Raw genomic sequence first — 25,726 nt, 5'->3', positions numbered from 1 at the left:
CCACAACAAATTCAATCCCTTTTAGACAACTTCCTGGACAAAATGTTCCACTGTAATAGTGAAGGGGTCACTTGGTAGTAGAACATCTTAACATTATATTTGACCTCTCAGCTTCCCTATCAAATCTAATAATCTCAAATAGAAAACCAAAGAAAATGAACAACAATGACAAATGGTTTAATGAAGAATGCAAAAATCTAAGAAAGAAATTGAGAAACCTGTCCAACCAAAAACATAGAGACCCGGAAAACCTGAGTCTACGCCTTCACTATGGTGAATCACTAAAGCAATACAGAAATACACTATGGAAAACGAAGGAACAGCAAGTCAGAAAAAAGCTCAATGTAATTGAAGAATCCATAGACTTCTGGGAAAATGGGAAAACACTAAACAAACAACACCCAAAATGGAGATGTATGGGTAAACCACTTCTCCAATCTTTTTGGCTCTATAACAAAGAACAAACAGCAAAAACATATACATGATCAAATACAAATCTTAGAATCAGCTATTAAAGACTACCAGAACCCACTGGATTCTCCAATTACCTTGAATGAACTACAGGACAAAACATGTTTTGATGGTATCCTCAAATAAATAATCAAATATACAACAAATTGCAATTGGCTATAATAAAACTCTTTAACATCATCCTTAGCTCTGACATCTTCCCCAATATTTGGATCCAAGGAATGACCACCCCATTCCACAACAATTTGACCCCAATAACTACCGTGGGATATGCGTCAACAGCAACCTTGGGAAAATCCTCTGCATTATCATTAACAGCAGACTAATACATTTCCTCAGTGAAAACAATGTACTAAGCAAATGTCAAATTGGCTTTTTACCAAATTATCGTACGACAGACCACGTATTCATCCTGCACACCCTAATTGACAAGCAAAAAACCCAAAGCAAAGGCAGTGTTCTCATCCTTTGTTGATTTCAAAAAGCTTTCGACTCAATTTGGCATGAGGGTCTGCTATACAAATTGATGGAAAGTGGTGTAGGGGAAAAACATACAACACTATTTAATCCATGTACACAAACAACAAGTGTGCGGTTAAAATAGGCAAAAAACTGACAAATTTCCTCCCACAGGGCCGTAGGGTGAGACAGGGATGCAGCTTAAGCCCCACCCTCTTCAACATAAATATCAATGAATTGGCGAGGGCACTAGAACAGTCTGCAACACCCGGCCTCACCCTACTAGAATCTGAAGTCAAATGTCTGCTGTTTGCTGATGATCTGGTGCTTCTGTCACCAACACAAGGAGGGCCTACAGCAACACCTAGATCTTCTGCACAGATTCTGCCAGACCTGGGCCCTGACAGTAAATCTCAGTTAGATGAAAATAATGGTGTTCCAAAAAAGGTCTGGTCTCCAGGACCAGAAATACAAATTCTATCTAGACACCGTTGCCCTAGAGCACACAAAAAACTATACATACCTTGGCCTAAACATCAGCGCCACAGGGCTGTGAACGATCTGAGAGACAAGACAAGAATGGCATTCTATGCCATCAAAAGGAACATAAAACTCAACACACCAATTAGGATCTGGCTAAAAATACTTGAATCAGTTATGGAACCCATTGCCCTTTATGGTTGTGAGGTCTGGGGTCCGCTCACCAACCAAGAATTCACAAAATGGGACAAACACCAAATTGAGACTCTGCATGCAGAATTCTGCTAAAATATCCTCCATGTACGACGTAGAACACCAAATAATGCATGCAGAGCAGAATTAGGCCGATACCCGCAAATTAGCAAAATCCAGAAAAGAGTCGTTAAATTCTACAACCACCTAATAGGAGAGAGAGAGAGAGAGAGAGAGAGATGTAAAGTTCTGTAGCAGCTGTTAGGAACATGAAATGTCTGTGTTTAAACAGCCCTCTGGATAATGGAATCCATAATTATACACAACCACCACATGGGGACTTACAGGTGGAAACACACTCACGTTCACATACTCTCGCACCCACATGCTAATTTACAACCTATATACCCATAGGGTGTGTGGCTCTGAGAGGAAACAGGTTGTTCATGCTAAAGAGGTGCCACTGCTTCAGGCGTACATACATGTACAATCATATATACATACATTCACAGACTCTTACTATAGGTATTCTACTCCCAGTGTATAATGCTGAAATCGTACTGACATTTTCAAGAGCTCTTAAACCATGCCCCATGGTCAGAAGAAGTAATGAGTTTGGCCAAATGAAGCCAGTCAAAACAACTTCAAGACTTTCCCAACCTTGGTAAACTGTCTGTCAACAAGTTCTCTGCTTTCAGACTGAGAATGTTGATCTGAACCAGCTTGCATCATGCTGCACTTCCCATTGTGACACAATGACCAATTTTCTCCCTTTCTAATAGTCTCTCTTTCTCTTTATAGTCATCCAGGTGGATCCCTCTCTCTCTCTCAATTCAATTCAATTCAATTCAAGGGGCATTGTGGGCATGGGAAACATGTGTTAACATTGCCAAAGCAAGTGAGGTAGATAATATACACAAGAGAAATGAGCAGTAAACATCACACATACAGAAGTTTCAAAAGAATAAAGACATTACAAATGTCAAATTATGTATATACAGTGTTGTAACGATGTACAAATGTTTAAAGTACACAAGGGAAAATAAATAAGCATAATTATGGGTTGTATTTACAATGGTGTTTGTTCTTCACTGGTTGACCTTTTCTTGTGACAACAGGTCACAAATCTTGCTGCTGTGATGGCACACTGTGGAATTTCACCCAGTAGATATGGGAGTTTATCAAAATCGGGTTTGTTTTCAAATTCTTTGTGGATCTGAGTAATCAGAGGGAAATATGCGTCTCTAATATGGTCATACATTGGGCAGGAGGTTAGGAAATGCAGCTCAGTTTCCACCTCATTTTGTGGGCAGTCTGTCTTCTCTTGGGAGCCAGGTCTGCCTACGGCTGCCTTTCTCAATTGCAAGGCTATGCTCATGGAGTCTGTACATAGTCAAAGCTTTCTTTAAGTTTGGGTCAGTCACAGTGGTCAGGTATTCTGCCACTGTGTACTCTCTGTTTAGAGCCAAATAGCATTCTAGTTTGCTCTGTTTTTTTGTTAATTCTTTCCAATGTATCAAGTAATTATCTTTTTGTTTTCTCATGATTTGGTTGGGTCTAATTGTGTTGCTGTCCTGGGGCTCTGTGGGGTCTGTTTGTGAACAGAGCCCCAGGACCAGCTTGCTTTGGGGACTCTTCTCCAGGTTCATCTCTCTGTAGGTGATGGCTTTGTTATGGAAGGTTTGGGAATCGCTTCCTTTTAGGTGGTTGTAGAATTTAACGGCTCTTTTCTGGATTTTGATCATTAGTGGGTATCGGCCTAATTCTGCTCTGCATGCATTATTTGGTGTTCTACATTGTACACGGAGGATATTTTTACAGAATTCTGCATGCAGAGTCTCAATTTGGTGTTTCTCCCATTTTGTGAAATCTTGGATGGTGAGCAGACCCCAGACCTCACAACCATAAAGGGCAATGGGTTCTATGACTGATTCAAGTATTTTTAGCCAGATCCTAATTGGTAAGTCGAATTTGATGTTCCTTTTGAAGGCATAGAAGGCCCTTCCTGCCTTGTCTCTCAGATCGTTCACAGCTTTGTGGAAGTTACCTGTGGCGCTGATGTTTAGGCCAAGGTATGTATAGTTTTTTGTGTGCTCTAGGGCAACGGTGTCTAGATGGAATTTGTATTTGTGGTCCTGGCGATTGGACCTTTTTTGGAACACCATTATTTTCGTCTTACTGAGATTTACTGTCAGGTCCCAGGTCTGGCAGAATCTGTGCAGAAGATCTAGGTGTTGCTGTAGGCCCTCCTTGGTTGGTGACAAAAGCACCAGATCATCAGCAAACAGCAGACATTTGACTTCAGATTCTAATAGGGTGAGGCCGGGTGCTGCAGACTGTTCTAGTGCCCTCGCCAATTCGTTGATATATATGTTGGAAGAGGGCGGGGCTTAAGCTGCATCCCTGTCTCACCCCACGGCCCTGTGGGAAGAAATGTGTGTGTTTTTTGCCTATTTTAACCGCACACTTGTTGTTTGTGTACATGGATTTTATAATGTCGTATGTTTTACCCCCAACACCACTTTCCATCAATTTGTATGGCAGACAATCATGCCAAATTGAGTCAAAGGCTTTTTTGAAATAAACAAAGCATGAGAAGACTTTGCCTTTGTTTTTGGTTTGTTTGGTTGTCAATTAGGGTGTGCAGGGTGAATACATGGTCTGTTGTACGGTAATTTGGTAAAAAGCCCATTTGACATTTGCTCAGTACATTGTTTTCACTGAGGAAATGTACGAGTCTGCTGTTAATGATAATGCAGAGGATTTTCCCAAGGTTGCTGTTGACGCATATCTCTCTCTCTCTCTGAGGGGTGTCAGAAGGTACTCTAGCTATATTTAACCCTTGGCTGTAGGGCCAGGGGGTGAGCCTGAAAATAGACCAGCCATTATTTAGCATGGCCACTCACTAGGTTAACCACTATGCTATTCTCTGTGTGTTCCTCGACTGATACAGGATCAGTGGTGTCTTGGGAATCCCAATGTTTAAGGTTAGACAGGGGTAACAAGAGCTGACCCTGGTGCAGATGTTCAAGATGTAAACACATCCCACGACCTTGTCACTCCCACCATGTGACCCGTGCTCAAAGCATGCTGAGATTTCCCCCATACAGTGATGGTCTGGACCCTCCCATATAAGCTCAAATACAACATACACATACACAAATACGTGCACACACACACACACACACACACACACACACACACACACACACACATACACACACACACACACACACACACACTCCCTCCTCTATACACATGCATTAACTTCTTATGGCTGCAGGGGCAGTATTGAGTAGCTTGGATGAAAAGGTGCCCATTGTAAACGGCCAGCTCCTCAGTCTCAGTTGCTAATATATGCATATTATTATTAGTATTTGGATAGAAAACACTCTAAAGTTTCTAAAACTATCAAAATATTGTCTGTGAGTATAACAGAACTGATATTGCAGGTGAAACCCTGAGGCAAATCAAACCAGGAAGTGGCTTCTATTTTGAAAACTCCATGTTCCATAGCCTCCCTTTGCTCCATTTAAAGGGATATCAACCAGATTCCTTTTCCTATCGCTTCCTCAAGGTGTCAACAGTCTTCAGACTAACGGATCTCGTCTTCTGAGGAGGAGTAGCGAGAAGGATCGGAGGACCAATGCGCAGCGTGGTAAGTGTCCATAATGTTTAATCAAACACAACAGAACACTGGAACAAAACAATAAATGTGAATAAACGAAACAGTCCCGTGTGGTAACAAACACTGACACGGAAGACAAACACCCACAACTCAAAAGTGAAACCAGGCTACCTAAGTATGAGTCTCAATCAGGGACAACGATTGACAGCTGCCTCAGATTGAGAACCATACTAGGCGGAACACAGAAATCCCAAATTATAGGAAAACAAACATAGACAACCCACCCAACTCACGCCCTGACCATACTAAAACAAAGACATAACAAAGGAACTAAATCAAATCAAATCAAATTTTATTTGTCACATACACATGGTTAGCAGATGTTAGTGCGAGTGTAGCGAAATGCTTGTGCTTCTAGTTCCGACAACGCAGTAATAACCAACAAGTAATCTAGCTAACAATTCCAAAACTACTACCTTATAGACACAAGTGTAAGGGGATAAAGAATATGTACATAAAGATATATGAATGAGTGATGGTACAGAGCGGCATAGGCAAGATACAGTAGATGGTATTGAGTGCAGTATATACATATGAGATGAGTATGTAAACAAAGTGGCATAGTTAAAGTGCCTAGTGATACATGTATTACATAAGGATGCAGTAGATGATATAGAGTACAGTATATACGTATACATATGAGATGAATAATGTAGGGAACATTATATTAGGTAGCATTGTTTAAAGTGGCTAGTGATATATTTTACATCATTTCCCATCAATTCCCATTATTAAAGTGGCTGGAGTTGTGTCAGTGTGTTGGCAGCAGCCACTCAATGTTAGTGGTGAAAAGGTCAGAATGTGACACAGACATAGTTTCAGGCTTTGATTTTGAAAAATGAGCCAGAAAGATAACATCGTGTCAAGTGGTCGCATGAGTTTTGCTCACGCAACAGAGTTTGGACAGCCATTGCTTTTCCCTCTCCTACTGATAAAGACATTTGCGGTTGATATATTATCGATTATATATTTTAAAAACAACCTGAGGATTGATTATAAAAAATGTTTGACATGTTTCTGTGAACATTACGGAAACTATTTGGAATTTGTCTGCGTTGTCGTGACCGCCCTTTCCTGTGGATTTCTGAACATAACGTGCCAAACAAACCAAGGTATTTTGGATATAAAAATAATCTTTATGGAACAAAAGGAACATTTATTGTGTAACTGGGAGTCCCGTGAGTGAAAACATCCTAAGATCATTAAAGGTAAACGATTCATTTGATTGCTTTTCCGATTTACGTGATCAAGCTACTTGATGCTAAGTGTACATAATGTTTTGTCGAGCGATCGATAAACTTACACAAACGCTTGGATTGCTTTCGCTGTAAAGTATATTTTCAAAATCTGACACGACAGGTGGATTAACAAAAGGCTAAGCTGTGTTTTCCTATATTGCACTTGTGATTTCATGAATATAAATATTTTTTGTAATATTCATAGAATGTGGCGCTATGCAATTCAGCGGTTGTTGATGACAATTATCCCGTTAACGGGATTGCAGCCATAACAAGTTTAAGAACAGCCTGAAATGTAGCAAGGCCCGTCATGGTCTCACCAATCCTTCTAATCCCTAATATTTATGTCGCCATATATCTGCTTTCTCTCCCCTCGGCTCATTTCTCTGTGAAGAGTTGCAGGTTCCCTTGGTCTGCATTAAAATCATTGACTAAGGAGCAGAAGGTTGTTTCAGCTATTGGTAACTAATGTTTGGGCCAATTAATACGCTGAAGGAAGTGATTATTGACACGATAAAACACAGGTTGACCCTGGACAAGTGGACAAAACCACTAAGCGTGCACACACACACACACACACACACACACACACACACACACACACACACACACACACACACACACACACACACACACACACACACACACACACACACACATACACACACAGGGAATATAGAGTTTCTGTTCATGTTTTCTATCTTGGAATCTAGAAGTGCTATAGACTAGTGGGTGACTGGGGAAACAGTTTGTGGTTTCATATGAACACGCTCCAGTGGTCCTGGTTGTGGCATTGGCTAACCCACACTCGCCTCTTCAGAATCCAGCCTAACCTGATGCCAGCCTCGCCTCTACTCTCTCCAAGACCCAGCCCAGTACAGCAGCATGCCAATGTACCTCCACAACCACATACTGAAGTAATTAGCCAAACACAATCCCACATACACTTATCCACATTGGCCTATGTGGCTGTGGACTGTCACCTGGGACACACCCACCAACTCCAACTCACTCACTCAAAGAACAGATTGATCATACAGTCTTACAGTGCATTTATAAATACGTCATAATACATTTTACCAATCTTTAAGTATGTGGATATGAGTTTATCTAGACGAGTTGAACAAGTACGAATGAGTTCAGGTTTTGTGAACTAAACCAGGTGAGACCAGGAGTGATGGTGAGTGTAGGTGGTGTGGTTATGTTACCTGGGGCACTCCGAGCCAGTCGTCAGCCTGCTGCATGGCCTCCCTGGCATTCTCCACAGGCTGGCTAGGATCCCACGTCTCCCAGTCAGGACACAGGCCTACATGACAGGGAGGGAGGGAGAGGGGAGAGAGGGAGCATTTAGTCATGGGACCACAGTACACAGAGAATCAACATAGGTCCATCCACTACGATTCGCTATAATCATGACAACAACTGCCAAACCATGTTTACCCGCAATACTTTGCCTCTACAGTAGAGACAAGGAAGAGTGAGCTGGTAAATTCTTAGAAAGCGGTGAGTTACTTTTTTCCTGATGTCCGACTGTGGGTCACTTTGAACAAAGCTGACACACACACACACACACACACACAAAATTCAGTTAATAGGATTAACAGGGAGTGGCGTGAGGATGAGAGATGTAGGAAGCCTCAGACGACACACAAACACTACACAGTTCTCACTACACATGTCATCACTACACAGTTCTCTATCCACCAACCTGGTCTCAGCATTTTGTATTATTCTGTACGTAAATCCGAGACACTAGATTTAGTATATGTTACGTTTCATATCGTATGTATTAATTTGTGGATGTCCATCATCCATTTCGTATGATATGTTACGAATAACAATTCCTATGATATGTTACAAATTTGCAAAACGTACATGTTACAAATTTCCAAAACAAACAACATGTGGCTAATGCTAACAATCGCTAGCTGGCTAACATTAGCAAGTTTAGGGGTTAGGATTAAGGTTAGGGTTAAGGGAAGGGTTAGCTAAAAGGGTTAAGGGTTAGGGGAAGGGTTAGCCAACATGCTAAGTAGTTGCAAAGTAGCTAAAAAGAAGTAAGAAGCTGAAAAGTTGCTAAAATGAACACGCAACCTTTGTGTTGCTAGACATTCGCATTGTATGCCCACCCATCCACCAAAACCAAGCACCCTCCTTTTATTTTTTTGTCTTAAGTAACCTTCTGTTGTCACGCCTTGGTCATTGTATTTTGTGTTTTTGTCATATGTTTGGGTAGGCCAGGGTGTGACATGGGTTTTTATGTTATGTTTCGTATTGGGGTTTGTATTATTTGGGATTGCGGCTGATTAGGGGTGTGGTGTAGGCTTGGCTGCCTGAGGCGATTCTCAATTAGAGTCAGGTGCTTTCGTTGTCTCTGATTGGGAACCGTATTTAGGCAGCCTGAGTTTCGCTTGGTATTTCGTGAGTGTTTGTTCCTGTCTCTGTGTAGTTCACCAGATAGGCTGTATTTAGGTTTCACGTTCTGTTTGTTGTTTTCATAGTATGAGTTATTTCATGTACCACGTTTTCTTTCATTAAAGTAACATGAGTAACCAACACGCTGCATTTCGGTCCGACTCTCTTTCCACAAACGAAGAACGCCGTTACATCTGTCTTATATAACCATACCAAACGTAACATACAGCATAATACTAATTTGAGTGTCCCGGATTTGCATGTACTATTTTATGTCTAGTCTCGTCTATGAGTCCAGGCTGTATCCACAGACTGTGGAACTGGAGAGCAGGAGCACTACTCAATGTGACAGAGTGGTTTGGTGTTTTTTACTGCTGTTTCTCCCACCTCACTAAATGGCAATACATTTTCCACAAGTCTCATTAGCTGCCATGGCTGTCTCTATTGCAATTCCATCCAGAATGTTCTCAGCTCAGGGTGACTTACTTGCGCAAACCCCACTACTGCCAGGAGCGGTATGAAAACAGAGGCGTGAGGCAAAAGGATACTAAACAAATACATGGCAGAGAGTGAGTGTGTGAGGGGGCTCTCGGGGGAATTTGAAAAACAAACAGGAGAGGAACATAAACCCCTAAAGCATTCTCCCACACTGCTAAAAAGCTGTACCTGACCCTCATATTTGTTTGTGTTCCATAAACACACACACACCAGCATACACTCAATACACACGCACAAACAGTGATTCTCAAGATGGGTCATTATGTTTAATGAGCCCTCTACAGCTGGCCAGTAGTATAAACTAGTACCTTTTCAACCAACTCATACCTGTTTAATGTGCCTCTGTTAGGCTGAGGTGTGATTTACTGGCCCTGGTGGGTCTGTGACCAGGTAGTGTGAGGGTAGGCGAGGGCCATTCAGAGGGGGTGGATAGAGGGGTGTGTTGGGTAAAAATCTGATGAGTAACCTTTCACTCTGAGGAGAGGTGTGTGTGTCTGTGTGTGTGTGTGTCTGTGTGTGTGTCCAAACCCTCTCTGTTCGCTGTTGCTTAGTCCTGGTTTGTTGTATTCTAATCACAAGGCATGGACTCAAGCCACGAGCAAACCTTTCCTTAATTTACTTCTACGGACAATACGCTTTACTTTCACTGTTTTACTGTCCACCCTTACTTCTAACGAGAGGCCTCTGCCCTGTTCCTTTTGTTCCTTAACAACATACATGAACACACACACACACACACACGCACACACACACACAATAATGTGTTCGGCAGGAAATGCGGTGCGCTACATGTGTTTTCACTTATTGCGTTCCTCGCTGCTGTGTTCTCTACTCTGACACTCACCATGCTGTTACAACAGCCAGAAACTCACTGCAGCCTGCAGCACACCCATGTCCAGCGCCTTGCGGGGAAGGGGTTTGGCTGAACCAGGGGAACTCGAGGTGTCAGGACCAATTAGTTACGCAATAGAGGATAGCAGGTCTGAGAACAGTTTGAGTTTCACCCAAAACAGTTATTATATTTGACATTTACATTTTAGTAATTTAGCAGACGGTCTTATCCAGAGTGACTTACAGTTTGTGCATTCATTCATAGCTAGGTAGGACAAGCACATATCACAATCGCAGGAGGTCAGGCCCCTGAGTACGGGGCAAGTTGCAGCTCGTAGTCTGCATATAGGCAGAAGTGGTACTGCGAGAGAATGTGAGAGAATTGCACTTTGCCCTAACGCTACGTGTACTGTGAGAGTATAGCTTGTCCTGGATCTATCAGTGTAAATGTTTCAGTGAGAGCAGAGAGAAACAGAGCCCTGTATGGTCAAAGCCTAAAATAAAACCTGCTAGTTAGTCCTGTGCAGTGTCAGAGACAGAGCTCTGTGTAGCAGCAGTGTCAGAGACAGAGCTCTGTGTAGCAGCAGTGTCAGAGACAGAGCTCTGTGTAGCAGCAGTGTCAGAGACAGAGCTCTGTGTAGCAGCAGTGTCAGAGACAGAGCTCTGTGTAGCAGCAGTGTCAGAGACAGAGCTCTGTGTAGCAGCAGTGTCAGAGACAGAGCTCTGTGTAGCAGCAGTGTCAGAGACAGAGCTCTGTGTAGCAGCAGTGTAAACACTGCTAATACAGACACCTAGACAATAAACACACACTTACTCTGAAAAACCGAAATGTGCACACACACGAACACACACACACTCACGATTAGGCACGTACACCATAAATTCACATGTAAAGTACAAACGCACACGCACCCACACACCCGCTCTGTGACCCCGCTGCTCTGGGTAAGTGAATTAGACAGGTTCAGTATGTGGGAGAATGGAGTTGTTGTTTGTTTATTGTTCACCCACCTTAGCCCCCCTCCAACACACTTCTCAACTTCCTGCCTGAGCAAACAGTCTTTGTCAGGCACACAAACACACATAAACACACACTCAGAAGCATGCAAACACATGAAAACAAATAAAGCACACACATTCACACAACGGCTCTCTCTCACATGCACACGCACACTCACACTCACACACCTACAAAAGACAAAACACCTATACACACATACAGACACTCAGTAAACAAAAAGACAGCGCACCTCAGTTCTTGGCTTCATTTCTCTGGAGTAACTAACTCTGTGAACCTATTAATGCCATTCCACTCATCTGGTCTCAACACCATTTGTACAAACACAGGATTAGTGGCTCTGTTGAACAAGATGTGTCTACTGACCCAAGGTCAGTCTGAGTTTGCCTTGGAACCATGTCTTAGAAAGCCCTACTGCCTGCCAGGAGCCTAGTCCAAGTTAGTAGAGGCCTTCACCGAGAGAGCCAAGCCTAGAGTTATGAAACCTTCCCCAGCGGGGATCACTTTATCTAGGGCAGATGTCGGGCAAGTCCACCTGGCTAGGCCCTGACGACCCTGATCTCTAATTACCGGCTATGCACTATCTCTCTGTGGTTTGGTGATTTGGAGAGGGTAGTAAGTTTTAAGTTCCTCGGCGTACACATCACAGACAAACTGAATTGGTCCACCCACACAGACAGCATCGTGAAGCAGGCGCAGCAGCGCAAATTCGGCTTATCACCAAAAGCACTCACAAACTTCTACAGATGCACAATCGAGAGCATCCTGTCGGGCTGTATCACCGCCTGGTACGGCAACTGCTCCGCCCACAACCGTAAGGCTCTCCAGAGGGTAGTGAGGTCTGCACAACGCATCACCGGGGGCAAACTACCTGCCCTCCAGGACACCTACACCACCAGATGTCATAGGAAGGCCATAAAGATCATCAAGGACAGCAACCACCCGAGCCACTGCCTGTTCACCCCGCTATCATCCAGAAGGCGAGGTCAGTACAGGTGCATCAAAGCTGGGACCGAGAGACTGAAAAACAGCTTCTATCTCAAGGCCATCAGACTGTTAAACAGCCACCACTAACATTGAGTGGCTGCTGCCAACACACTGACTCAACTCCAGCCACTTTAATAATGGGAATTGATGGGAAATGATGTAAAATATATCACTAGCCACTTTAAACAATGCTACCTAATATAATGTTCCCTACATTATTCATCTCATATGTATACGTATATACTGTACTCTATATCATCTACTGCATCCTTATGTAATACATGTATCACTAGGCACTTTAACTATGCCACTTTGTTTACATACTCATCTCATATGTATATACTGCACTCAATACCATCTACTGTATCTTGCCTATGCCGCTCTGTACCATCACTCATTCATATATCTTTATGTACATATTCTTTATCCCCTTACACTTGTGTCTATAAGGTAGTAGTTTTGGAATTGTTAGCTAGATTACTTGTTGGTTATTACTGCATTGTCGGAACTAGAAGCACAAGCATTTCGCTACACTCGCACTAACATCTGCTAACCATGTGTATGTGACAAATAAATTTTGATTTGATTTGATTTGATTTAGTTCCTTTAGTGTTTTTTGGTTACCCCCCTACACTCCTCTTCCTCATCCTCCTCCTCTCCCTTTCCCTCATTCTTCTCTCATTAGAGAGTTTTCTAATGATGAAACGGCTGGTTCTGATTAAGAGTTAGGGGTGGTAGGGGAGAGCATACGGAAGACACACATCTCATTCTGGTTCAGCTCGGACTCCCCTTCTCTGATGTGGTGCAGTTCAGGAATATTGCATACTGAATGCAGCCTGTATGCTTTTTGGCCTCATCCATTCATACTTAGCGCCCACATCCACACCTTGAATAGGATCTCCTCATTGATGTCGTGCTCTATGGTAGTCCCTGCACCATAACCTCTACCCCCACCCCACAGAACATGCCATGCATACACGCACCAAAAATAAACATTCTCATTGTCATCAAATCAAAGTCTATTTGTCACGTGTGCTCAAATACAACCGGTGTAAACCTTACAGTGAAATGCTTACTTACGGGCAATAAGAAACAGTGGGATATTTACCGTTTTTTACAATCATAATTATTCAGGGTGTTGTACGTTAAGAGATGCCCTTCTGCCCACCACGGTTTTAAACAGCTGTTAGTTGAGCATTTGTGGCCTTTCTGTTAGCTGGAATGAGTCTGGACATTCTCCTCTGACCTCTCTCATTAACAAGGTGTTTTTGCCCACAGTACTGCCGCTCACTGAATGTGTTTTGTTTTTCGCTCCATTCTCTGTAAACTCTAGAGACTGTAGTGCATAAAAATCCCAGGAAGGCAGCTGTTTCTGAGATGCTGGAATCACCATGTGTGGCATCAACAATCATACCAGGGTACCCAGTCCAGAGCGTCCGGCTACAGTACCCAGTCCAGAGCGTCCGGCTACAGTACCCAGTCCAGAGCGTCCGGCTACAGTACCCAATCCAGAGCGTCCGGCTACAGTACCCAGTCCAGAGCGTCTGGCTACAGTACCCAGTCCAGAGCGTCCGGCAATTGTACCCAGTCCAGAGCGTCCGGCAACGGTCTATAGACCGTTGCCGGACCACGACAGGCCGCAGACCGGAACCTACCACGACAGGCCGAAGACCGGAACCTACCACGACGGGTCGCAGTCCGGAACCTACTAGTCCAGATCCGTCAGAGTCTTCCTCCAGTCCGGATCCGCCAGAGTCTCCCTCCAGTCCGGATCCGCCAGAGTCTCCCTCCAGTCCGGATCCGCCAGAGTCTCCCTCCAGTCCGGATCCGCCAGTCTCCCTCCAGTCCAGATCCGCCAGAGTCTCCCTCCAATCCAGAGGTGCCACTCACTCCAGACTCGACCATCAGTCCAGTGGCGTCCTCTAATCCGTGGTCGGCGGTGAGGGTTCCCGCTCCAGAGACATTAAGTAAGAGTAAAGTGGAGCGGGGTCCACGTCCTGAGCCAGAACCGCCACCTCGGAGTCATGCCCACCCACACCCTCCCATATAGGTTTAGGTGTGCGGTCGGGAGTCCACATCTTTTGGGGGGGGTACTGTCACGCCCTGACCTTAGTATTCTTTGTTTTCTTTATTGTTTTGGTTAGGTCAGGGTGTGACATGGGTGATGTATGTGTTTTTGTACTGTCTAGGGGTTTTGTAGGTTTATGGAGTCGTTTACTATCTAGGTGTTTATGTATGTCTATGGTTGCCTAGATTGGTTCTTAATTAGAGGCAGCTGTTTATCGTTGTCTCTAATTGGGAACCATATTTAGGCAGCCATCTCCTTTGGGTATTTCATGGGTTATTGTCTATGTCTAGTTGCCTGTGTCTGCACTAGTATTATTATAGCTTCACGTTTGTTTGTTTTGTATGGTTTGTTAAGTGTTCTTCGTCTTCATCTGGACTGGGTACTGTAGCCAGACGCTCTGGACTTGGTCTCCTCCATTTGACGAGCGTGACAGTCTGTAGTATTCTCTTTACTAGTCCTTTTACAGTGATGTACTTATGTGTTGTACCATAATGAAACATGTATCACATGTTTTGTACTACAATATTTAATGATTGAACGAGCAACTACACAGTGAAACTATCGGTATCTTGTGTGGGAGGTATAAATTAATGTTCCTATGGTATTTTGTGATAAATTAGTTATTTGAAACAATGATTCTGCAAGTGCAAGGTTTCTTTAAAGATATGAATGCACAATGCAATGTTTTGAACATTGGACAGCCTGTGTTACAAGTGATGACCGTTTTGAGTTTTGTGTCTAGAGTTTTGAAAAATGACCACAAGGTTCTGAAATGAGTGCCAAAGGCTTTGTAAAAACCTGTAAGTAAAAAATAGGTATTAGGTGAACAATAGATAAGTAAAGAAATAAATACAACTGTAAAAAGACAGTGGCTATATACAGGCGCCGGTTAGTCGGGCTAATTGAGATAGTATGTACATGTAGGTATGGTTAAAGTGACTATGCGTATACGATAAACAGAGAGTAGCAGCAGCGTAAAAGAGGGGTTGGTGGGTGGTGGGATGGGACACAATACATAGAGTCCGGGTAGCCATTTGATTACTTGTTCAAGAGTCTTATGGCTTGGGGGTAAAAACTGTTGAGAAGCCATTTGGTCCTAGACTTGGCGCTCCGGTACCGCTTGTCATGCGGTAGAAGAGAGAACATTCTATGACTGGGGTGGCTTGGGGTCTTTGACAATTTTTAGGGCTTTCCTCTGACACCGCCTGGTGTAGGTAGAGGTCCTGGATGGCAGGCAGCATAGCCCAAGTGATGTACAGGGCTGTACACTCTGTAGTGCTTTGAGGTCAGAGGCCGAGCAGTTGCCTTACCAGGCAGGATGCTCTCGATGTTGCAGCTGTAGAACCATTTGAGGATCTGAGGACCCATGCCAAAACATTTTAGTTTCCTGAGGGGGAATAGGTTTTGTAGTGCCCTCTTCACGACTGTCTTGCTGTGTTTGGACCATTCTAGTTTGTTGGTGATGTGGACACCAAGGAACTTGAAGCTCTCAACCTGCTCCACTACAGCCTCGTCGGAGAGGATGGGAGCGTGCTAGGTCCTCCTTTTCCTATAGTCCACAACCATCTCCTTTGGCACCATCCGGCCAGGTCTCTGACCTCATTATAGGCTGTATGGTCATTGTCGGTGATCACGCCCACCACTGTTGTGTCATCCGCAAACTTAATGATGGTGTTGGAGTCGTGCCTGGCCACACAGTCGTGGGTGAACAGGGAGTACAGGAGGGGACTGAGAATGCACCCAAGGGGCTCCAGTGTTGAGGATCAGTGTGGCGGACGTGATGCTACCTACCCTCATCACCTGGGGGTGCCCCGTCAGGAAGTCCAGGATCCAGTTGCAGAAGGAGGTGTTTAGTTCCAGGAACCTTAGCTTAGTGATGAGCTTTGAGGGCACTATGGTGTTGAACGCTGAGTTGTAGTCAATGAATAGCATTCTCACATAGGTGTTCCTTTTGTCCAGGTGGGAAAGGGCAGTTGAGTGCAATAGAGACTGCATCATCGGTGGATCTGTTTGGGCGGTATGCAAATTGCAGTGGGTCTAGGGTGTCTGGGATAATGGTGTTGATGTGAGCCATTACCAGACTTTCAAAACACTTCATGGCTACAGACGTGAGTGCTTACGGGTCTGTAGTCATTTAGGCAGATTGCCTTAGTGTTCTTGGGCACAGGGACTATGATGGTCTGCTTGAAACATGTTGGTATTACAGACTCAGTCAGGGACATGTTGAAAATGTCAGTGAAGACACCTGCCAGTTGGTCAGCACATGCCCGGAGCACACGTCCTGGTAATCCGTATGGCCCCATGGCCTTGTGAATGTTGACCTTTTTAAAGGTCTTTCTCACGTCGGCTACGGAGAGCGTGATCACACAGTCGTCCAGATCAGCTGATGCTCTCATGCATGCTTCAGTGTTGCTTGCCTCAAGCATAAAAGTGATTTAGCTCGTCTGGTAGGCTTGTGTCACTGGGCAGCTCGCGGCTGTGCTTCCCTTTGTAGTCCGTAATACTTTGCAGGCCTAGCCACATAAGAAGAGCATCGGAACCGGTGTAGTACGATTTTAAAAAGTGGCATCTCTACCCTTTAGCTCAATGCGAATGTTGCCTGTAATCCATGGCTTCTGGTTGGGGTATGTACAGTATGTACAGTCACTGTGGGGACGACGTCCTCGATGCACTTATAAATAAAGCCAGTGACTGATGTGGTGTACTCCTCAATGCCATCGGAGGAATCCCAAATCATGTTCCATTCTGTGCTAGCAAAACAGTCATGTAGTTTAGCATCTGCTTTATCTGACCACTTTTTTATAGACCGAGTCACTGGTGCTTCCTGCTTTAAATATAGCTTGGAAACTGGAATCAGGAGGATAGAATTGTGGTCAGATTGACCAAATGGAGGGCGAGGGAGAGCTTTGTACGTGTCTCTGTGTGTGGAGTACAGGTGATCTAGAATTGTGGTCAGATTGACCAAATGGAGGGCGAGGGAGAGCTTTGTATGCGTCTCTGTGTGGAGTGCAGGTGATCTAGAATTGTTTTCCCTCTGGTTGCACATTTAGCATGTTGATGGAAATGAGGTAAAACCGATTTAAGTTTCCCTGCATTAAAGTCTCCGGTCACTAGGAGCGCCGCCTCTGGGTGAGCGGTTTCCTGTTTGTTTATTTCCTCATACAGCTGACTGAGTGCAGTCTTACTGCCAGCATCCGTCTGTGGTGGTAAATAAACAGTCACGAAAAGTGTGGATGAAAACTCTCTTGGCAAATAGTGTGGCCTACAGCTTATCTTAATTAAGATACTCTACTTCAGGAGAGCAAAATCTAGAGACTTCCTTAGATTTTGTGCAGCAGATTTGTTTACAAATATACACAGACCACCCCCCCCTCGTCGTACCAGAGTGTGCTGTTCTATCAAGCCGGTGTAGCATATATCCCACTAGCTAAATATCCATGTCATCATTCAGCCACGATTCCGTTTCTGATGTCCCGTTGGTACGATATTTGTGATCATACCTTGTCTAATTTATTGTCCAATCATTGCACTTTGGCAAGTAATATTGACATAGCGGCAGCTTCCCACTCGTCTTCTGTGGATCATTACGAGGCACCCCGCTCTGTGTCCTCTGTACCTGTGTCTCTTTCTCTTGCCAATGACAGGGATTTTGGCCATGTCGGGTGTTCGAAGTACATCCTGTGCGTACTGCTTGTTGAAGGAAAAAGCGTTGTCTTATCCAAGGTGAGGTAAGTGATTGCTCTCCTGATATCCAGAAGCTATTTTTTTGCGGTAAGATACGGTGGCAGAAACATTATGTACAAAATAAGTTACAAATAACACGAAAAAAAACACATAATAGCATCATTGGTTTGTCACGTCCTGACCTTAGTTCCTTTTGTATGTCTCTATTTTAGGTTGGTCAGGGTGTGAGTTGGGGTGGGCATTCTACGTTTTGTTCTTGTGTTTATATTTCTATGTGTTTGGGCTGGTATGGTTCCCAATCAGAGGCAGCTGTCAATCGTTGTCTGATTGAGAACCATACTTAGGTAGCCTGTTTTCCCACTCTTGTTTGTGGGTGGTTATTTTCCGTTTCAGTGTTTTCACCATACGGGACTGTTTCGGTTTTCCTTTATTCGCGTGTTCGTTTGTTTTCTGTGTTCAGTGGAATAAATATGACGAGCACTTACCACGCTGCACATTGGTCCGATATTTCCTACTCCTCCTCAGAAGAGGAAGACGACAACCGTTACATGGTTAGGTGTCCGTAAAACTGCTACCATTTCTTCCGGCACCATTTTAACATTTAATATCAACCAGTTAGTCAGCCCTGAACGTACATAACCCTTACCCATGACCTGGTCTCATTAGGCTTGGTGTTTCAACAAGACTGTTTCAAAAACACTGGAGTTTCTCTGGAACTTCTCTGTGACACATACTTGGAATGATGGCTGAGGTTAGTGTTTAGTGTTGTTCCAGTGAATACTATGGATGATTAATCAACCCTCAAACAGCTCTCAAATGAGTTACAACCTGGAAGACTGTTGTCAACAAATGAAACGTATAATGCACAGATCTTGGATCAGCTCTTACAAAACTCTTACAGTTCCTACAGATTGACAATCTGCACTCAAACTGCTCCTCAAAGCCTTACCTCAAGCACAGTTGTCAATCAGTGCTCCCAGGGCTTTGCCATCCATCCAGTCTAATTAACTAACACTAAACTGTTTCTGAGTCAGCTCCAAGCCAGGGAAAACAGAATGAGTCACAGATCCTGGATCAGCTCTTACCTGGGGCACAGTTGTCAACCAGGGCTCCCAGGGCCTTGCCGTCCCTCCAGTCACGGTGAAAGTTGTTGATGGGCAGCTGGGGCACCTTGTTCTGGATCCATCCCAGCAGCCTCTGCTTGGGGGTCAGCTTCTTGGCGTCCTCATCGTCCTCGTCCTCCCACATGGGCATTGAGATGGAGTAGTGCAGGATCAGAGTCCAGATCAGACCCAGGATAAGCTTCAGGTTCCCATCCACGATGGCCTTACTGTCTGTAAAGTGGGAGAGAGGGGAGGGTTAAGGTCAGGTCATTTACTAAGGTACTAATACTGAATAAAGAACATAGTAATAGACTGAAGGTATTGTGCAAAAAAAGCAATACTCCCATGAAAGCAATACTGGCCTCTATAAATTGTCTCCCCAGGTAACTCGAGTTTAACCTTTTACTGCAGTGGGCTAAATTAGGGTCACACCGAGTGTTTCCTGGTAGTCTTAAACAAATCTACTATAAAACAAAACTATACACCTCACACACATTGTTGGGGATTAAAAAAGGAGACACCTGTACCATGTATGATATAGAGTTCAAATGTATTCAATTTTGAGTTTGCATCCTAATATTACACGTTATTTACATCACAGACCACTCAAATATATCAACACCGCTTGATATAGAAACACCAGATTTTCAGCAGCTTATTAAAATATGAATAACATTCCACCCATGAGGCCACTAGGTCATTTGATTGGAGGAAAGGGCTACGCCCTCTTCCATATACAGTTACAACTTAACTCACAAACTGGGGAGCAGGTTAGGTCTAGCCCTATCCCCTTGTGTGGGGCCTCTACCGCACACACACCTGTCATCTGATTGGTCTGTTCTAAAGAGAAACAGTGTGTTGTGGAATCGTAATAACAGAGTATGCCCTCGGCCTTCAGCTGCCTGGCACAACAACATCAACATCTGTGTTTACTTTGCTCTTATGAGACCCTGGCCGCCCCGGCCTTATCACCACGGAGATCACCACGGAGATCACATATAAGGCGGCAGGGGAGATAGTGGGGGGGGTTAGGCAATGGTATCACTTTAGGACTCCTCAGTCACAGTCTTCATAATACTGATATTTACACTTCTCTTCCGGCGGCTATCCATTTGACTTGTCTGGTTGGATGATCCCTCACACACTCATCCAGTTTCGAGGTGCATATTGAAGATATTGGAAGAACTGTCCACATTTACTTTTTGTCAGACAACAAGATGAGTAGCCCTAACGAACAGCAAAAGCAGTAGCCTATGTCAATCTACTATTCCCGCATAGTACAAAGGTCCACCTATTCATTTGGAATAAATATTCCAAACATACTGTATTCTGGGGAAATTGTGGGATGCGATAGATCCCAAATGAATACAACCACATTTGTTATGCAATGTGCTGACACAACAGATCAAAATGTTGCTAAACTATTAGGTTATTTCTTCACATTATAAGCGCAGCAATGCGCACACGGTAGTAGGTGTAGCGATGTACGCTGAGAGTCGGGAGGCAAGTTCAGGGAGTGAATATATTTAAGAAATAAATGAACAAAACAAGAAACATGAACAAAACAAGAAACATGAACAGCGCACCGACATGAAACAGAAACAATGACGACTGGGGAAGAAACCAAAGGGAGGGACATATAAAGGGGAGGTAATCAAGGAGGTGATGGAGTCCAGGTGAGTGTCATTATACGCATAACGCTCTGGAGTCCAGGAGAGTGACAGGAGTGCGCCATAACGAGAACCTGGTGACCTAGAGGCCGGAGAGGGAACACATGACAGTAGGCTATAAACACGAATGTTCCATTAGCGGAAAACACCATTATCAAAAGTGACCACAAATGCAATTATACTTTTATTACTTTTATTATGAAGGTGCATTATGAAGGTGCATTATGAAGGTGCATTATGAAGGTGCATTATGAAGGCATTTGTATGGTGAAAATGATCTTCCCCAAACTTGAAGCGGCTTATATATGCCAGTTAAACTCTACACCCCTTGTAAAGCGGACTAATGTGCTTAATTCTAAGTTATTTGGCTACTTTAGTTCAAATCAAATCAAATCAAATTGTATTTGTCACATTCACGTGGTTAGCAGATGTTAATGCGAGTGTAGCGAAATGCTTGTGCTTCTAGTTCCGACAATGCAGTAATATCCAACGAGTACTCTAACCTAACAATTTCACAACAACTACTTTATACACACAAGTGTAAAAGAATGAATAAGAATATGTATATAAAAATATATGACTGAGTGATGGTATAGAACAGCATAGGCACGATGCAGTGGATGGTATAGAGTACAGTATATACATATGAGATTAGTAATGTAGGGTATGTAAACATTATATAAAGTGGCATTGTTTAAAGTGGCTAGTGATACATTTTTTACATCAATTTTTTCATTATTATAGTGGCTGGAGTTGAGTCAGTATGTTGGCAGCAGCCACTCAATGTTAGTGGTGGCTGTTTAACAGTCTGATGGCCTTGAGATAGAAGCTGTTTTTCAGTCTCTCGGTCCCTGCTTTGATGCACCTGTACTGACCTCGCCTTCTGGATGATAGCAGAGTGAACAGGCAGTGGCTCGGGTGGTTGTTGACCTTCATGATATTTATGGCCTTCCTGTGACATCGGGTGGTGTAGGTGTCCTGGAGGGCAGTTAGTTTGCCCCCGGTGATGCGTTGTGCAGACCTCACTACCCTCTGGAGAGCCTTACGCTTGTGGGCGGAGCAGTTGCCATACCAGGCAGTGATACAGCCCGACAGATTGTGCATCTGTAAAAGTTTGTGAGTGTTTTTGGTGAAAAGCCGAATTTCTTCAGCCTCCTGGGGTTGAAGAGGTGCTGCTACGCCTCTGTGGGTGGACCAATTCAGTTTGTCCGTGATGTGTACGCCGAGGAACTTAAAACTTACGACCCTCTCCACTACTGTCCCGTCGATATGGATAGGGGGGGTGCTCACTCTGCTGTTTCCTGGAGTCCACGATCATTTTTGTTGACGTTGAGTGTGAGGTTATTTTCCTGACATCACACTCCGAGGGACCTCACCTCCTCCCTGTAGGCCGTCTCGTCATTGTTGGTAATCAAGCCTACCACTGTAGTGTCGTCTGCAAACTTGATGATTGAGTTGGAGGTGTGCATGGCCAAGCAGTCGTGGGTGAACAGGGAGTACAGGAGAGGTCTGAGAACACACCCTTGTGGGGCCCCAGTGTTGAGAATCAGTGGGGTGGAGATTGTTGTTACCTATCCTCACCACCTGGGGGCGGTCCGTCAGAATGTCCAGGACCCAGTTGCATAGGGCGGGGTCGAGACCCAGGGTTGGAGGGTACTATGGTGTTAAATGCTGAGCTGTAGTCGATGAACAAGCCTTATTAAAACATATTGGCCCGAGGGCTAAGGCTACATGAGGTCTGCGACTATGATTAGAAAAAGTTGCAAAAAAAATAAATTGTTTCTTATACTGGGCATCATTCACAAGTGTTAAAATACAATTCACATGTGATGGGCTAATATTGTCACCATCAGACTATTCTTGATTTAATCTTGTCTTTACATATGCTAAAAAAATATATGTGTAAAATGTTTGTTTGTTATGATTTAGACTGGACCATTATCATGCACCTCTATCGAAACAGGGGCAGCGGATAAAATACATGTCATCTATGCACTTAAATAGCAAGTGGAGGACACTTTTCCCGTGGTTTATTTTCATGCCAGCCAGGTAGGCTACACTCCTGTTGTAAATATATGCAATGTGCTTAATAATGGAAAATTGAGAAATAAATATAGTAGGCCTAGCCTATAGAAAGCTGATTATCCTATTTTTAGTAGAGGCCTGGGCTTATGGGACATTAGCTCATGGGCTCTCATGAAGAATTTGATTCTTATTTTGAAAACATTTGCATCGATGTCAGAGTGATTAGAGAGACAATAGAGTGCTGAGTACCAGGCAGTTAGCAAGTTTGGTAGTCTAATGACCATCATACTAATGACCATCAGCAGCATCAGAGCATGGAGATGTCTATTTACCGTGACTAAATGGTCACGTGGAATTTGACTGCCTTCATGACTCATGACCACCGGTGTGACGGTGATACGGTCCCCACAACAGCCTTATCTATGAGTTGGTTCAGTCAAATAAGTACAGAGGGTGTAAGGTTGGGGGTTGGTGGGGAGGTGATGTGAGGGTGGAGGGGGTTAAGGGGGTAGGGGAGTGGAGTTGTAGGTAGGGATGGCTAGTAGTTTGGGCTTGAACCATAAGGGAAAGAAGGGAAAGAGGTTTTGAATTGGAGGACTGGGTAGAGGCACTGTTGGGATATACAGGTGTGGGGGCGAGGAGGCTGGTGTGAGAAGCTATAGGAGGACGGGCTCATTATAATGGCTGGAATGGAATAAATGGAACTGTATCATACAGATCAAACATATGGAAGTCAAATGTTTGTCTCCGTTCCATGTTTTCCATTCTAGCCATTACAAGGAGCCTGTCCTCCTAGAGCTCCTCCCACCAGCCTCCTCTGGTGTGGGGATAGGAGTTTACAGTAGTTGGGGGAGTTTGAGGTTAGTGGAAGTGGTAGGCTAGGGGGAGTGATATTGAGAGCTAGGACAGATGTAGAAAGATTGATATCTTTGGCTGATGGTCTCCATTTTGGCTCAGTGAGGGGGCAGTTTCATGTTTCATTCAGCCTGCAAGGTGCTGAGAGCAGATCAGCACTAACGAACCCTGCAGAGCGATATTACTGCACCAGCAACACACCAGAAAGAGAGGACCCCTCAGGTATACTGTGCCCGTTTAAAAAAGGCAGGACTTTACATTCACACTCTCCCACTCTGACACTTCTCCTTCAGCACTCCTGAGAGAGTACTAAACACACATTTGCACACACACACATTCACACACACATATCACACATGCGATAAGAGAGAGCGATTCAATCCCTTCAGTGGTTTGGTCCAGGTCCAACATTTGAAAGCCTGATATTTCCGGCACTGGGGTGTGTAGGATCTGAGTCTATGGTGAGAGCATCCTGGCTTGAACAGGGACATTCCTATAGGACTGCATCAGAATGGTCAGTGCGTGCATTCATGTGTGTCCTACTGTATTGGGAGGGGACATTACCCAGACTCCCTGGCTCAGTAGTCTCGCTTGTCAACAAGGCTGTCACCCTGTCATCACTTGCAATGTTGACAATTTGCAATGTTTTTTTCTACATTACTGGACAGTTAACGACCCTTCGCATATAGGACCGCTACACCTCCACAACTTTGAATTGATCTTGTAAAACTGCATCGTCTAAGCTTACTCGACAAAACACAAAATGTTTCCTCGTAACTTGAAGTTGAATTCGGCAAACAAACAGCTTGCAAACATCCGACGGGGTTGATGACATGGTCCTGGAATCCAGCAGGATCAAAGTCAACATGCATGGAAGAACAAACAGTGGGAAAGAACAACAAACACATGACTTAAAGGCTTGAGGAAAAGGAAAGGTGCATTAGGGGGTGAGAGGGAGGGGGACAGAATTCCAAACTGGAGCTGGGATGGGGAATGAGAATGTTTTCTGATCATTTTCAGAGGGGTCAAACAGAGGTTGAGGTTGGGGGGTATTGACGGGAACAATGAATTTGGCCCTGTCGACAAGTGTGTGTGTGCGTGTGTCTGTGTGTGTGTGAGGCATCTGTGTCTCTGGAGCCAAACCATTAGTGTGTGATTGAATGCCTCCCTCTCTCAGTCTCATGGCGCCTGGCCTGACCCTTTACAAAATCTACTCTCTGTACAGGAGATAAGCAGTGTATCTCCCACACCCATTCAAATCATCCTGTGCCATTCACCAACCACACTGCCACATGGAGTCAAGAGAGATAATAGAACAGAGGGTGAGAATAGAGGGCATCCAATAGCTCACACTAACCCACTTCAGTTCCTCCACTAGAGCAGTAAAGCACAAAAGTACTAAGTTGCTAAAATGATTTGCTGTCTCTGTATCTCTCTCTCTCTCTCTCTCTCTCTCTCTCTCTCTCTCTGGATCACACAATTCTCTCTCCTTCCTCCCTTTCCCTCTGTCTTCATTTTCCTCTTTATCTTTCTGGCACATTCTGTTACTCCCCTAACACATCTCACTTTCTCACTCTGTCCCCCTCTGCCTCCCCCTATTTGTCTCTCCCTCTCTCATTCTTTCCTCTCCCTTCAACCCCCCCCCCCCCCCCTCTCTCTCCCTGTTCCCTGTTGTAAGTCGCTGCTCGGAGACACAAAGCCCTGATGTCTGAACTTCACTCATAACACATTTTCTCCAGTTGGACTGGGGGGGGGGGGGGGGCAATGTGGCCTTTCAATGTGGCCTTTCAATGTGGCCTTTCAATGTGGCCTTTCTGCCCGGAACCCATTGTTTCGCCTCCATCTCGGAGCAGAGTGACCTTTAAGGCTCTGATTGGTTTGTTTGTTTGGTTACCCCGGGCAACGCCAAACTGTAACCCACTCAAACTGACACTGACTGTAGCACTCCAATGGGTGTACAGCCTTCGCAGGAGAGGTTGTGTTAAAACAAGCCCTTGTTGTTACTGTGAAGGTGTCTGGCCCTAGTCCAGGTCTCATTCTTTCC

The 25,726-nt window shown here is 44.3% G+C and overlaps 1 pseudogene; it reads right to left on the bottom strand.

Moving 5' to 3' along the window:
• Positions 1–25,726, bottom strand: part of LOC115133111 (filamin-C-like) — a 99,443-nt pseudogene that overhangs the window by 44,140 nt on the left and 29,577 nt on the right.

This window comes from Oncorhynchus nerka, linkage group LG8, assembly GCF_034236695.1.
Source record: "Oncorhynchus nerka isolate Pitt River linkage group LG8, Oner_Uvic_2.0, whole genome shotgun sequence".
NCBI lineage: Eukaryota > Metazoa > Chordata > Actinopteri > Salmoniformes > Salmonidae > Oncorhynchus > Oncorhynchus nerka.
This window is presented reverse-complemented; position numbering and strand designations above follow the sequence as displayed.